This window comes from Mustela erminea, chromosome 14 (assembly GCF_009829155.1).
Source record: "Mustela erminea isolate mMusErm1 chromosome 14, mMusErm1.Pri, whole genome shotgun sequence".
Classification (NCBI taxonomy): domain Eukaryota; kingdom Metazoa; phylum Chordata; class Mammalia; order Carnivora; family Mustelidae; genus Mustela; species Mustela erminea.
This window is the reverse complement of record NC_045627.1, coordinates 47,843,156-47,856,226: the sequence shown is the minus strand read 5'-3', so window position 1 is coordinate 47,856,226 and position 13,071 is coordinate 47,843,156. Positions and strand designations below refer to the sequence as shown.

The window sequence follows — 13,071 nt, the reverse complement described above, 5'->3', positions numbered from 1 at the left end:
AAACAGCATTGATTTGAGACAAACATCTCTGGAGTCATGCTCACTTCTTTCTCTTCTTTGGCCATTACATTTATTTTCTTCTGCAGGCTTCTCTGCCTCTACCCAGCCACTAAGTGATAGATTTCTACAAGAATGAGGTCTGCTGTCTCTTTCAATCCTGTCATGCTCTCCCTTTCTGCCTAGGAGATTTTATTTTCAATGACCATCTCTAAATATGTGTCATCCAATTTTATATTTCAGTCTGAGCCTTTCCTCTTAGCTCCAGACTTGTACATCCAACTGTATTCCTTAAAGCACTTTTTCTTTCTGGAAAATTTCAAACATGTAAAAAATTAGAATAATGCACCACCCCTACTTACTTACCAGTTTCAACAACCAACTTCTTGCCATACTGTTTCCTCTACCTCTGTTGCCTCCTCTTCCTCCTCCTCTTGGCTGGTGTATATATATATATATATATTTTTAAAGATTTTTATTTATTTATTTGAGAGAGAGACAGTGAGAGAGAGCATGAGAGGCGAGAAGGTCAGAGGGAGAAGCAGACTCCCCATGGAGCTGGGAGCCTGATGCGAGACTCGATCCCGGGACTCCCGGACCGTGATCTGAGCCGAAGGCAGTTGTTTAACCAATTGAGCCACCCAGGCGCCCCTTGGCTGGTATATTTTAAGCAAATCCGAGACCTATCATTTCATCTCAGCCATAAATATGTCCAAATCCAACAGCCTTCTTAATATTTCCATTTGGCTTTCTCAACAGTATGTCAAGCTCAACTCTTCTGAAATCAAATTCAAGATCTTCTACCTTAGAATCCGTCTTCTAATATTCTCCAGTTCAATAAATATCATCACCATCCATCCTTAGTCATTCTTGATAAATGCCTTCCCTTCCCTCTCCCTGTATATCATGCAACTCCCTCAACCTACACATATGTTTTGAACTCTCCTTCTCTGTCATTGCCCTACTCCAAGCTATTGTTTCTCATCCAGACTGGTAAAATAGTCTTCTAACCACCTCTCTGTTCCTTTGCCTTGGTCCTTCTCTGGTTTTTCCCTTCACATTACAGCCAAACAATGTTTTCCTTGTTCCTTCAACAGATAGGTATGGAGTACTTATAGTGGCCTAAGTGTTTTGTTACTAGATATGTGTCCAGTATTGGTCAGTGGGACAGATCAATTTCCTGATGGTGTGTATTATTGGAAACAATATAATTTGAAGTGTTATGAAGAAAATAAAGCTGGGGCTAGTGACTGGGGTGCCCTTTTATATAGAGCGGTCAGTAAGGGACTCTTCAATGAACTGACACTTGAGCAAAAGCTGAATGATATGGGGGCATGAATCACACATAAGTCCTGGGGTAGAACATTCCAGCCAGAGCAAACAGTAAGTGTAAGGGTCCTGATAAATCTTTTCTATCAACTTAGTTTTCATCTTTTTCAAAAGAAATACATGTATAAGGTATACAATGAAAGTATGTTTTCCCATTACCAGTTTCTTGTATAGCCTTCCAAAGATGTTCCAACATAATCAAGCACATTAATTTATATATAGCTTTATTTTTTTAGAAGTATGAATGCGCCCCCTTCTCAAAGCATTTCCTGTTGGGTAATGCCCACATTCCTGACAGGGATTTTGAGGTCCTTCTCCCCCACCCTTGCTCACTATGATGCAGGCACATGGGTCGCCTTCCAGTTCTGGGGACAGTCTCCCTGCCAATACAGAAACTTTGTATACATTGTTCCTTCTTCTTTTTTTTTTTTAAATTTAACTTTTTTAATTAAAAATTTTTAATTTTTATTTATTTTTAAGTATTTATTTTTTTAATTAATTATTTATTTTTTTTAATAAACATATAATATATTTTTATCCCCAGGGGTACAGGTCTGTGAATTGCCAGGTCTACATACTTCACAGCACTCACCAAAGCACATACCCTCCCCAATGTCCATAACCCCACCCCCCTTCTCCCAACCCCCCTCCCCCCAGCAACCCTCAGTTTGTTTTGTGAGATTAAGAGTCACTTATGGTTTGTCTCCCTCCCAATCCCATCTTGTTTCATTTATTCTTAAAAAATACGAAACGCTTCATGAATTTGCGTGTCATCCTTGTGCAGGGGCCATGCTAATCTTCTCTGTATTGTTCCAATTTTAGTATATGTGCTGCCGAAGCAAGCACTACATTGTTCCTTCTGCTTGGAATGTCCTTTCTCTCATCCCTGCTTTGTCTTAACCTAGTCCAGAAGTAGAGTCTTTGATTTGTTCTTCATAAGTAGTACTTCCTTGCTAGAGCCTCAACACTTCTGCTCTCCTTTTCTCATCCACCCCAATCCTAGTTAAATTTGCTCTGCTTCAGTCACCATGGCTGCTTTGGATTCTTCAGAGAAGCACCAGCAACCTTGTACTGGCTATTTCCTTTGCCTGAGGTGCTCTTCCTCACGATCTTCTCATGGCTGGCATGGCTTAGGCCTCAGCTGGACTGTCTCAGAGAGGCCTTCCATGGCTGCCTAACATGATCAACCAATTTATCTTCCATCTCTCTGTTTTAGTTCTCTGCTGATATTTTTCTTAAAACATTTTTTATTGGGGTGCCTGGGTGGCTCAGTGGCGTAATCCTCTGCCTTTGGCACTGGTCATGATCTCAGGGTTCTGGGATCGAAACCCTCAGCAGGGAGCCTGCTTCCCCCTCTCTCTCTGCCTGCCTCTCTGCCTACTTGTGATCTTTCTCTCTGCATCAAATAAAATCTTAAAAAAAAGGTCTCTTAAAAAAACATTTTTTAATTAAAATACAATTGACAATACCCTATTAGTTTTAGGTTTACATTATAGTGATCTAAATTTTATACATTATGAAGTGATCCTTATGATAAGTCTAGTTACTATGCAAAGTTATTACACTATGATGAATATATTCCATGTGCTGTACATTACATCCCCATGACTTAGGTATTTTATAATTGTAAGATTGTACGTCAGTCTCTTTCTCCTCTTTGCCTGTGTCCCAAACTCTTCTCCTGACTCTGATAACTGGTAGTTTGTTTGCTATATCTGTGGGTATGGTTTTTTATTTTTTTAGTCTATTTGTTAGGTTCCATATGCAAGTGAAATCATATGGTATTTGTCTCTGACTTATTTCACTTAGCATGATACCATCTTGGGCCCTCCATATTGTTGCAAATGCCAACATTTCATTCTTGTTTATGGCTGAATAATATTCCTCTGTGTGTGTGTGTGTGTGTGTGTGTGTGTGTGTGTGCGCGCGCGCACGCACATATGCACATATGTACACGTGGGTTTTATTGGTAAGCATTTACGTTGCTTCCATAACTTGGATATTGTAAACAGTGTTGCAGTGAACATAGGGAGCCTATATCTCTTCAAATTGGTGTTTTTGGCTTTTTGGATAAATACCCAGAAGTGGAATTGCTGGATCAAATGGTAGTTATCATTTCTTGAAGAACCTCCGTATTGTTTTCTATAGTCGCTGCACCAATTCGCATTCCCGCTAACCGTGTGCCAGGGCTCCTTTTCTCCGCATCCTCACCAACACTTGTTTTTTTCTTTTTGATAATAGCTAATTTGACAGGTGTGAGGTGATATCTCATTGTGGTCTTGATTTGCATTTCCCTGATGATGAGTGATGTTGAGCATCTTTTCATGTGTCTGCCATCTGTACGTCTTCTTTGGAAAAATGTTTATTCAAGTCCTCTGCCCATTTTTTAATTGGGTTTTAAAAAAAGATTTTATTTATTCGAGAACAAGTGAAGGGGAGGAATAGAGGGAGAGGGAGAAACAGACTCCCTGCTGAGCAGGAGGACTGCCCTGGGGCACAATCCAGGGACTCTGGGATCATGACCTAAGCCAAAGGCAGACACTTAACCAACTGAGCCACCCAGGTGGCTGGCCTATTTTTTTTTTTTTTTCTCTTTTTTAAAAAGATCTTATTTATTTGAGAGAGTAGGAGAGCATGAACAGGGGGAGGAGCAGAGAGAGAGAAACAGACTCCCCCCTGAGCAGGGAGCCAAATACAGGGGATGGTGGGGGGCTTGATCCCAGGACCCTCAGATCATGACAGCCCAAGGTAGACACTTAACCAACTAAGGCACCCAGGCACCTGGGTTTGTTGCCTTTTTTTTTTTTTTTTTTAAGTAAGTTGTGTAAATTCTTCATTTTGGGTATTAACCCCTTACAGTATGTATGATTTGCAAAAATCTTCCATTCAGTAGAATGTCTTTTTGTTTTGTTGATGATTTCCTTTACCATGCAAAAGCTTTTAAGCTAGATGTAATGCCATTTTGTTTATTTTAGCTTTTTTTGTCCTTGCCTGAGGAGACTAGTCCAAAATTCTCTTGCTAAGCCTGATGTCATGATATTTTTCTTGATTAACTGATTTGATTGATCTCTCCCACGCCACCCCAAATATAAGCTCCAAGAGAGAAGGAAATGGTCTGTCTTCTTCATTCTGTATTCTTAGTGCCTGGAGCACAGGGTAGGTGCCTAATGTCGGCTAAATGAATAAAGGCATTATATATTTGCAAGCAGGGAAGTACAGGATGAAAGTGGTGCTTAAGGAGGACTACAGATCAATAAAATACAGGGGAATCAAAGACTGCTTAGATGTAGAAATGATAGAGAAAGGAATTCGAAGGAGAGCACATTTATGGTGTTTCTGCCCGTTATATTCCCTCTGCCAAGTGAATGAGACTCTGGTGGGGGTGGGGGGCACATCTGTGTGTTTTGCGAGCTCCCAAGCTGCTTCTGGTACCCAGCAGGACTGAGAATGATGATGCTAGATGACCTATAACTGTGTTGCACGCTGAAATAGAGTGCCAGCCACATACATGATTTTGAATTTCTTTTAAGCCGGCTCCTTGCCCAGTGTAGAAGCCCAACATGGGAATTGAAATCACAGCCCTGATCTCAAGACCTGACCTGAGATCAAGAGTTGGACACTTAACCGACTGAGCCACCCAAGCACACTTTGAATTTTCTGATAGTGACAATGAAGTAAAAAATAACCTGTGTGGGACACCTGGGTGGCTCAGGGGTTAAAGCCTCTGCCTTTGGCTGAGGTCTTGATCCCAGGGTCCTGGGAACAAGCCCCACATCAGGCTCTCTGCTCAGCGGGGAGCCTGCTTCCCCCTCTGTCTCTGCCTGCCTCTCTGCTTACTTGTGATCTCTGACAAATAAATAAAATCTTTAAAAAAAAAAAAAGTAACCTGTGAAGTTAATTTTTAGAATATATTTTATTTAACCTAATACAACTATTTCAACATGTCATACATATAAAAATTATGAGTGGTCTTGTAACTTTTTTCATTAATAGGTCTTCAAAATTAGTATGTAGCTTACGCTTATAGCATATTGCAGTTTGGGCTAATCCCATTTTAAGGGCTTGGTAACCATATAGGGTTGAGGAGCCTGTATTAGTTAATATAGAACCACAGGTCCCTTCTGGTTCTAGCGTGCAACAGCTGATCCTGAGCACAGCAAGATCTCTGTGATTCTGAAATGTAACGCAGCCCAGCATGTATGGGAATCACATTTCTTTCTTGTTCTTATTCAAATCCATGTTCTTCCCAAGTCTTGCTCTTGGCTCTGGATTCATTCCTGTTAGCCGTCTGTCAGTACCTGAATATTCCCACCCTGGATCGGCACTATCTTGCTTATAACCTGACTGGAGGTTTCTTTTCTTTCCTTTTCTTCCTTCCTTTCTTCCTCCTTCTTCTTCTTTTTTTTTTTTTTTTTCATGACTAGGACTCAGTATCTAATTTTTAGCCAGTGGATGTCACTGTTTACTCAAGGAGTGTCCTTGGAGGAGACAGTCCAGTCCAGGGACAAATGCACACAGCAGTCAGTGTCTCCTCTTCTCCTGTATTTGTGTTTCCCTTCTAATTTGCAGGAGTGACTGATTTTTAGGAAGGGAACTGCAGGTGGTCAGTGCTGTCTCGCCAATGTCCTCTAGAGGTGTTCACTGGTCCTGGAGATTCCAAGGCCCATTTAATAGAAGTCATTATCTGAAAAGACAGGGCAATCAGCAACGAAGTTAATTGTAGTAAAAAACTCCCTGATGGTTCCCCCCTCCCTTTTTTTTTTTTTTTAAATTTGTTTCTTAAACAACTGTTTCTGTAGAGCAAAGGTCATGATCAGCCTGTAGCCAAGTCTGGCCCACAGCTGTGTGATACATATTGTGTTTGGAAAACAATTGTGCTAACACTTATATTGGAGAGGATTTCCCACAAACATTTGGATTTCTGGCTTCTCCTGAAATGCTGGGAAGACCCTGGCCACATTAGATTCACACCCTGGAAAGCTGCAGCTTTTGTGCAATCAGTTGCTCTTTAAGATTGTCATGCCCCCTTCATTTTCCACAGGCCCTACCATTCCCGACCACTCCCCAACCCAGGGAACTTGACTCACTTGAGCTGTCAGCCTAACCTCTGGGGGCATTTGCATTTCTTGGCATAAAAGCTACATACATAACTACATTGACTGCTTTTTCAGGCATCTGATAGATGGGATGATTTGGGGAAAAGTTATGTGGTTTGTTCTGGAAAATATTTTTCTGGCTTTAGATTTCGGGCTGAAGAATCCTTGGGTCAGGGTAGGACCAAGTTAGGACCTGCTGCTTGGAGATACCCTCTTCAAAATGACAGATATTAGGGGTGCCTGGGTGGCTCGGTGGCTTAAGCCTCTGCCTTCTGCTCAGGTCATGATCTCAGGGTACTGGGATCGAGCCCCTCATTGGGCTCTCTGCTCAGCAGGGAGCCTGCTTCCTCCTCTTTCTCTGCCTGCCTCTCTGCCTACTCATGATCTCTCTCTATGTCAAAGAAATCGAAAAAAAAATCTTATAAAAAACAAACAAAATGACAGATAACCCAGGTGGCCACAAGCCATTTTCTGTAGCTCAGGATGTGGGAGATGGAAAAAAAGAAGGGGGGGTGGGGGTGGGTAGGATGTTTGATGCCGAGGTTAGAGGGTATAAGGATTGACCCCACCAGCTTCCTCTAACCTTTACTCCAGTGAGTGGTGAGTTGGGTGACTCTTCTGCCTTTATCTAAGGCAGTGGGTCTCCAGCTTAAGAGCATCAGAATCACCTGGAGGATTTGTCAGTCAGGAGCAGGGTCCAGCTCCCAAAACTTCTGGTTCAATAGGTCTGGGGTAGGACTTGGGAATTCACACTCCTAACAAGCTCTCACATGATACTGAGGTTGCTGAACCCGGGCGGACACTTAGGAAACACTGGTGCAACTTGTTAAGGCCAAAGTGATTTTTTTTCCTATGCTTTTTTCTTTCTTTCTTTCTTTTTTTTTTTTTTTTTGGCAAAACTGTGTGTGTGTGGGTATGTGTACGTGCACAGGAGAGAGAGATGATATATTGATTTCCCTTCTAGAATACGTGTTATGGTATAAGCGTGAGTACGTTACCAAAGGCAGAGAAGAATGAACTCACCGACAAACAACACCAGGGAGAAGGTTCTGGATTTTCCCTTATTGGTGCGTTCGATCCGCTTCTCAAGGAAAAAGATGAAATGCCATCAGGTGGCCTCTATGTCTAACTGGAGCTGCTTACCTGCAAGTGCATGAAATCACTTTATTCTTAGAAGAAGAACAACCCCTTCCTCAACCACAGGCCCCACTTCTGCTGGCTCTGACCACACTGTCCTGAGGCCGGGACATGAGCTCTGGAGCAGTGTCCACTGATAACTGCTGAATGCTCGTGGTGTGTGAGGAGCTGTGCTCTAGGCTTACCTGGAAGATCTCATTTAATTCTCCAACCATTCCAGGAGGTGTGTATCCTATACATTCGTATTTCATAGTTGACATTGCCTCAGAGTTCTTAAGGATCTTCTCAAAAGCCACACAGTTAATGAGTGACAGCCAAGGTGTCACCCAGGCACCCTCAGGTCCATAGCTGGAGCGCTGAACTGCTGTGGCACAAGCCAGGGTGGGGTTTGAAGTGTAGGCAGGCCACTTAGAAGCTGTGGGCAAGGGTAACCTATTTTGGTCCTTTGTGTCTTCAGCATCTTCTGCAAAATGAGAATGACACCACTTCCCAGATCGATGTAAGTAAGAATCCAGTTAAGTGAACTGTGTATACAGCTGGATGCATCCTTGTCTCAGGAAGTGTTCATATGCTTCTCCATCCCTCCCCACCCCTATGTCTCAGGAGTTCCCCAGAGATTTGCCCTATACCTCAAAGCATTCACTCACATGGCGTTTCTTGTGCAATGTGAATTGCCAGGCAGGGTCCTTGCAGTGGGGTGGCAGGAGGGAGCTACAGCGTGATAATCTAGCTTCCGGGTCTTCATTTCTTCACGCAAGTCTTGCAGACCCCTCAGACCCCCTCTGCATCCCAACCATGGCTCTCCTCAATGCAAAGAGCTCCGCTCTGGCCGATGGGGCCACCTTCCATCATTGTGTTCTTTGGAGCCAGCAGCCTGCCTGTCCCTCTACATTCATCTCTTTCAAATATCAAACTCCTGATTGCAGCAGGCTCCAGATCCTGGGGGTTCAACCTGGGGAATTGCTGGACTCCTCCTGACTCTTGTCTACCTGGGCCACCATTCACTTCTCACCTAGATCCTCTCTGCTTCCTAAGTAGGAGCTCCATGTCCGCCTGCTTTTCTCTGTCCCACAGTTCTGTGTGGCAGCCAGAATCGGAGCCCCTGGCTGCCTGTTCCAGGCTCTGCGGCAGCTCCTCCCTGCTCTCTGCCTGCAACCTGTGCAACCTCTTGGGATGCCCATCCTGCCACCTTTTCTGACCTGGCATCACTCTTTCCTCTTTCTCCAGCAATCCCAGCCCCTTAGAACCTATGTGCTCAGTCTACAGACTGGTACCTCGATGGATTTGCATAGGACGCTCTCCCTGCTGGGAAGCCGCCCCCCCCCCCCCCCGCCCCCGGTGCTTGGCTCTTTTTCTTACCCTTTTCTGACCCCACTCTGGAACCTGTTTTTTCAGACTTCCCTGCTCCCCAGATTTGGGTAAGCTCCTTTTCTGGACTCCTGCAGTCTCTGCTCAGTATCCTTGGTGTACTACAAGGCCTTTATCTGCAGCTGTCTCTTCCCCTTGAATCAGAAGCTCCAGATGGGTCTTTGTTTCTGCACTCGAGTCAAGAGCAACAGTCATGGCCTGGGTCCCTAGGACCTGGGTGTGTGGAAGTGGGCCGGAGAGCTGAGTGGAGGTCTTCCTAGAGCATGGGGAGGACAATGCCCCAGAGCTTTCCCCTTTGCAGATCTGTATGAAGGGCCTCGAGGGTGGCCTTTGGAGCCGTAGGGCTCAGAGGCTTCAACAGCTACAGAAGTCAGCATCTTTATTTCAAGACCTTTCTCTCTGACATTTCTCCTCTCAAATGCCACTTCTACTGAGCCACATGGAGACACATGTCCAGGAGGACCTGACCTATTCAGGGGCCTCGTTATCAATCAGAGGGATGCTGAACTGATCCTTATTCCTAGTGGGGTGGGGAGGGGGAGAAGAGGGAGGGCTTTGGACAGCAGGAAACACCAGTTAGGTAAGTCCAGGACTGTGTTGCCTCACCTTGCCCTGCCTGCTTGCTAGCATTTCCTTTCCCCAGGTGCTCTCTGTGCACAGGGACAGGCCCTTAATTAAGCCAGAACCATTGTTTCTTGAGCTCCTTCCTCATGCTTCTCCCCAGCAGACATCTGAACTGTCCCATTGTGGCTGCACAAGGACCCTGGGGACAACACTGTGAAGGGTCAGAAGCAGCGGGAGCTCTGGATTCTTCAACTCTATCGTGGGCTCCAGAGGCTTTGACAAAGAGCTCTGAGGGCTTTGTCATTTTCAGAGACCTGAGAAATGTTGTGTAGTTGTCTGACAGAGGTTTGGTCTCCACAACCTAGTAAAAATGGCCCCAGGACTCCCTGTAGGGTGGGTCATGGGCATGAACTCTTTCTTGAAAGGGTGATTTCTTTTTCCCAGAAAATCCTTGCTCTCTGCTGGCTTGTATCCCGTTAACAGGACCACGGATGACCCGTATTGCAGAGTGAATTGGCTTCCAACTACCCTTGCCCATTCTTCTCTTAACCTGATTGTTCATCAGCCTGCAAGATGGTGGGGTGGGGGTGGTAGAGGACAGGCTATATGCTCTATCCTTTAACGGTGGGGAAACTGAGGCCAGAGGGGTCTGGTGTTACTCATGAGGTCATCATTTATATTTACAAAGTGCCCTACAGCTTGCAGAGCAGTTGCATATAAATGCCTGCATGTGATTCCTGTAAGAGTGCAAGGTAAACGGAGTGTGAGACACTGGCAACAGTTTTGTGCTTGTGTATATGCTAGGCACTATTTAATGTGGTAATTAGATCTGATCTCATCAGGCAATAATGCTATGGTAGGTGGGCTCATGACCCATTCGTCCAAGGTTTAGCTTATTTCATTTATCGGGGAATGCTGTTATTGGTGTGACACAAGGGGCTGATGTTAGAGCTGGGGCAAGAACTCAGGCTATCAGTTCTTCAGTGTAAAGCTCTACTACTCCAAGTCGTGTTCATGCCTCTTCCTAGAAGCTTCTCGTGCTTGCTTAGTCTTTGAATGGGAGTATGGTCCTCTGTTATTTTAGCCCTTACCCACCAGTGAGCTGGAGAGGCAGGTTGATGGTGCCCAAGCCAGGAAGATTCTGTGTCGACTCTTGCATGTGACAAGAACTTGTCATGAAAAAACAGTCATGAAATGTCTTCCCTGAGCAAGTCCTTCTGCTCTGGGAAGTACTTCAGGCTTTGTCTAGACTTCTGTTTCAGATTTATTCTTGGGAATTAACAATTTGTTAAACACTGAAGCCGATTTATGTTACACTTGGAACTTCATCGTTAATTCAAGTTTCAGAATTTCCCGCTGAGACCTGTAACATTACCCTGAACCTGTAAATGGGGCTTTGGAGATACAGAGCAGTTCAACTAGTTGCTCCAGGTCACACAGCAAGTTTAATCTGTAATCTGCGTAACAGGGATTTGAATCTCAGCCTGGTGGACCCTGAGGCCTTCCAAAGTATCTTCTGTAGCATACCATGAAGGAAACACAAAGCCTGAAGGCAGATTATGGATACAGCATACAACACCTTTGAGCACATTAAGAAACTGCCTTGGCTCGGCACGAGAAGTTAGAAAAAGGAACCGACTCTGGGCACAACCCCAAGACACATGGCTCCAGCCCCAGGACACTGTGTTACCCCCGAAGTGCCGACTGTGTTTCAATCCCATTGTCTACCCTGGGCGGTGCGCCTGTGCACTGCGCGATTTGTTTCCAGAAGTTATTTCCTTCTGGAGCCTCAGCCTGTGGTGGTCAGAGATGGGTCTTGCTTGTCTTCACCAACTGCTGTGCAGGTGTCCTGGTACCGGAGTGAAAAGCACACGCTCTGTGTCCGACAGCCTGCATTTGAGTTCTGCTTCTGTCCCTGCCAAGCCCTTGAGCAGGAATAAACCACACTAACTCCAGTGCTGGAGTTTTCCTCCAAGGGTCATTGAAAGGGTTAAGTGAGATCCGCTTGCGATGTGCATGCCCAGGGCAGGTCTTACTGGGTCTCAGTGTTTGCGGGTGTCCGGGGAGAGTTGCCCGAAGGCTCCTCTCCCATCAGTCGCCATTGCTTTGCCATGAGCCTGCCTCCCAGGCTGTTTTCTCATCCGCTGCTTCAGCATGGTAATCAGAGGCCCATGAGGATCTAATTAGAGGTGGATAAATGAGTCAGGAAAAGAAGAGATCCTCATTTTTGGCACACACACCCAAGGTGACGTTATGGCAAGTCTCTGTTCCCCTATGTAGCTATAAAGTTGAGGTGGAAGTATCCCCGAAATGAGCGTCCTTGTGTCCCCATAGGAAGTTCCTACTCAGCCTTTCCCATCCCCGCTTGGGGCTCTTGTCCATGGAGCTTTCCCTGATCTTTTCGATATCTTAAATCCCTCGTTCCCCTTCCGGACACATCTTACATGCCTGGAACACCTACTTACTCATTTGCTAATTGTTCATTCAATTGTTTCTGCAAGTTATAAAGGAGCGCCTCCTACATACAAGATCTGGTTCCAGGCGTGGGCACTGTCACCCGTGGGGACTTTGGTTTCCCTTTCCTCTTGCTCTTTTTGGTTCCTGACTGACTTGAGCAGAATCTTTGCACCCAATCCAAAGACAGCGCAGGCTCACCCTGAACCAGCACCCACGCTCTCACCATGCAGGTAACTTCTGCACATGGCTGAAGACGACTAGAGGAGCTATGCAAGGACTGTGACCCCCGCACTGGTCAAATTCCTGCGTAGGAAGTGGCAGAGGTTGTGAGGTGAATGAAGACAGGGATGGTGGGCTCGTGAGCCATGCTGGACTCAGCCAGCAAGACCACAGCAGGGAGTCTGACTTTAGGCTCCCAGCACGGGTGGGGAGCGAGGAGTGTAGGGGCTTTCGGGGCTGACTTCACCATCCCCCACCTCCCCATATGTTAGTGCTCTCCTTGGTTGGGGAGGCTTTATTGCAACTGTTGTTTTAGCTCTGTGTGTGTACGTCAGTGCAAGACAGGGAAGGGGGGAAAAACCCCACAAAAACCAACACCTGGTGAAGGAGGCAAGGTCAGCAATAAGGGCATTGCAGAAGCAACCCACAGCCTCGACCTACAAGGAACATTAAACCATCATGACAGCAACCATTTTGTGCAGCAAAATACAAGGAGACACTGGAGAGAAGGGAGCTCCAGGAGAGGCCTAGGGCAGGATGGGTGGAGAATTCCTGCATACCATCGGGAGTTTTATTGGTAATTACCTTATTACCTTGTAAGGGAGAGTAGAGGACAGAGGCAGCAGAGAAAAGCCATTTGGGAAGGTGCGTGAAAGCAGCGGTATGATGCAGTAGTAACTGCCTGGGATGAAATCTCATTTCATTGTGCAGACAAATTTCCACGGAACTGAGCCCCTCACAGTCCTAGCTTCGCTCTGGTTCCTAGTGACACACACCTGATTTCAGTTCCAGCTCTGTATTTGCTGGATGGAGGGGGAATCCTCAACTTCTTTAATGCCTTTAGAGCTGCAGCTTCTATGTCTGACAAATGGGGGGCCTTTTCACGGGGGGTTAAGAGACCATG

General features: G+C 45.5%; 1 non-coding gene across 1 annotated transcript; it reads right to left on the bottom strand.

Moving 5' to 3' along the window:
- Positions 1-2,065: 2,065 nt before the first annotated feature.
- On the bottom strand, positions 2,066-2,172 carry LOC116573842. Its single transcript, XR_004279029.1, has one exon. It is a non-coding gene; the product is annotated as a U6 spliceosomal RNA (small nuclear RNA).
- Positions 2,173-13,071: the final 10,899 nt, after the last annotated feature.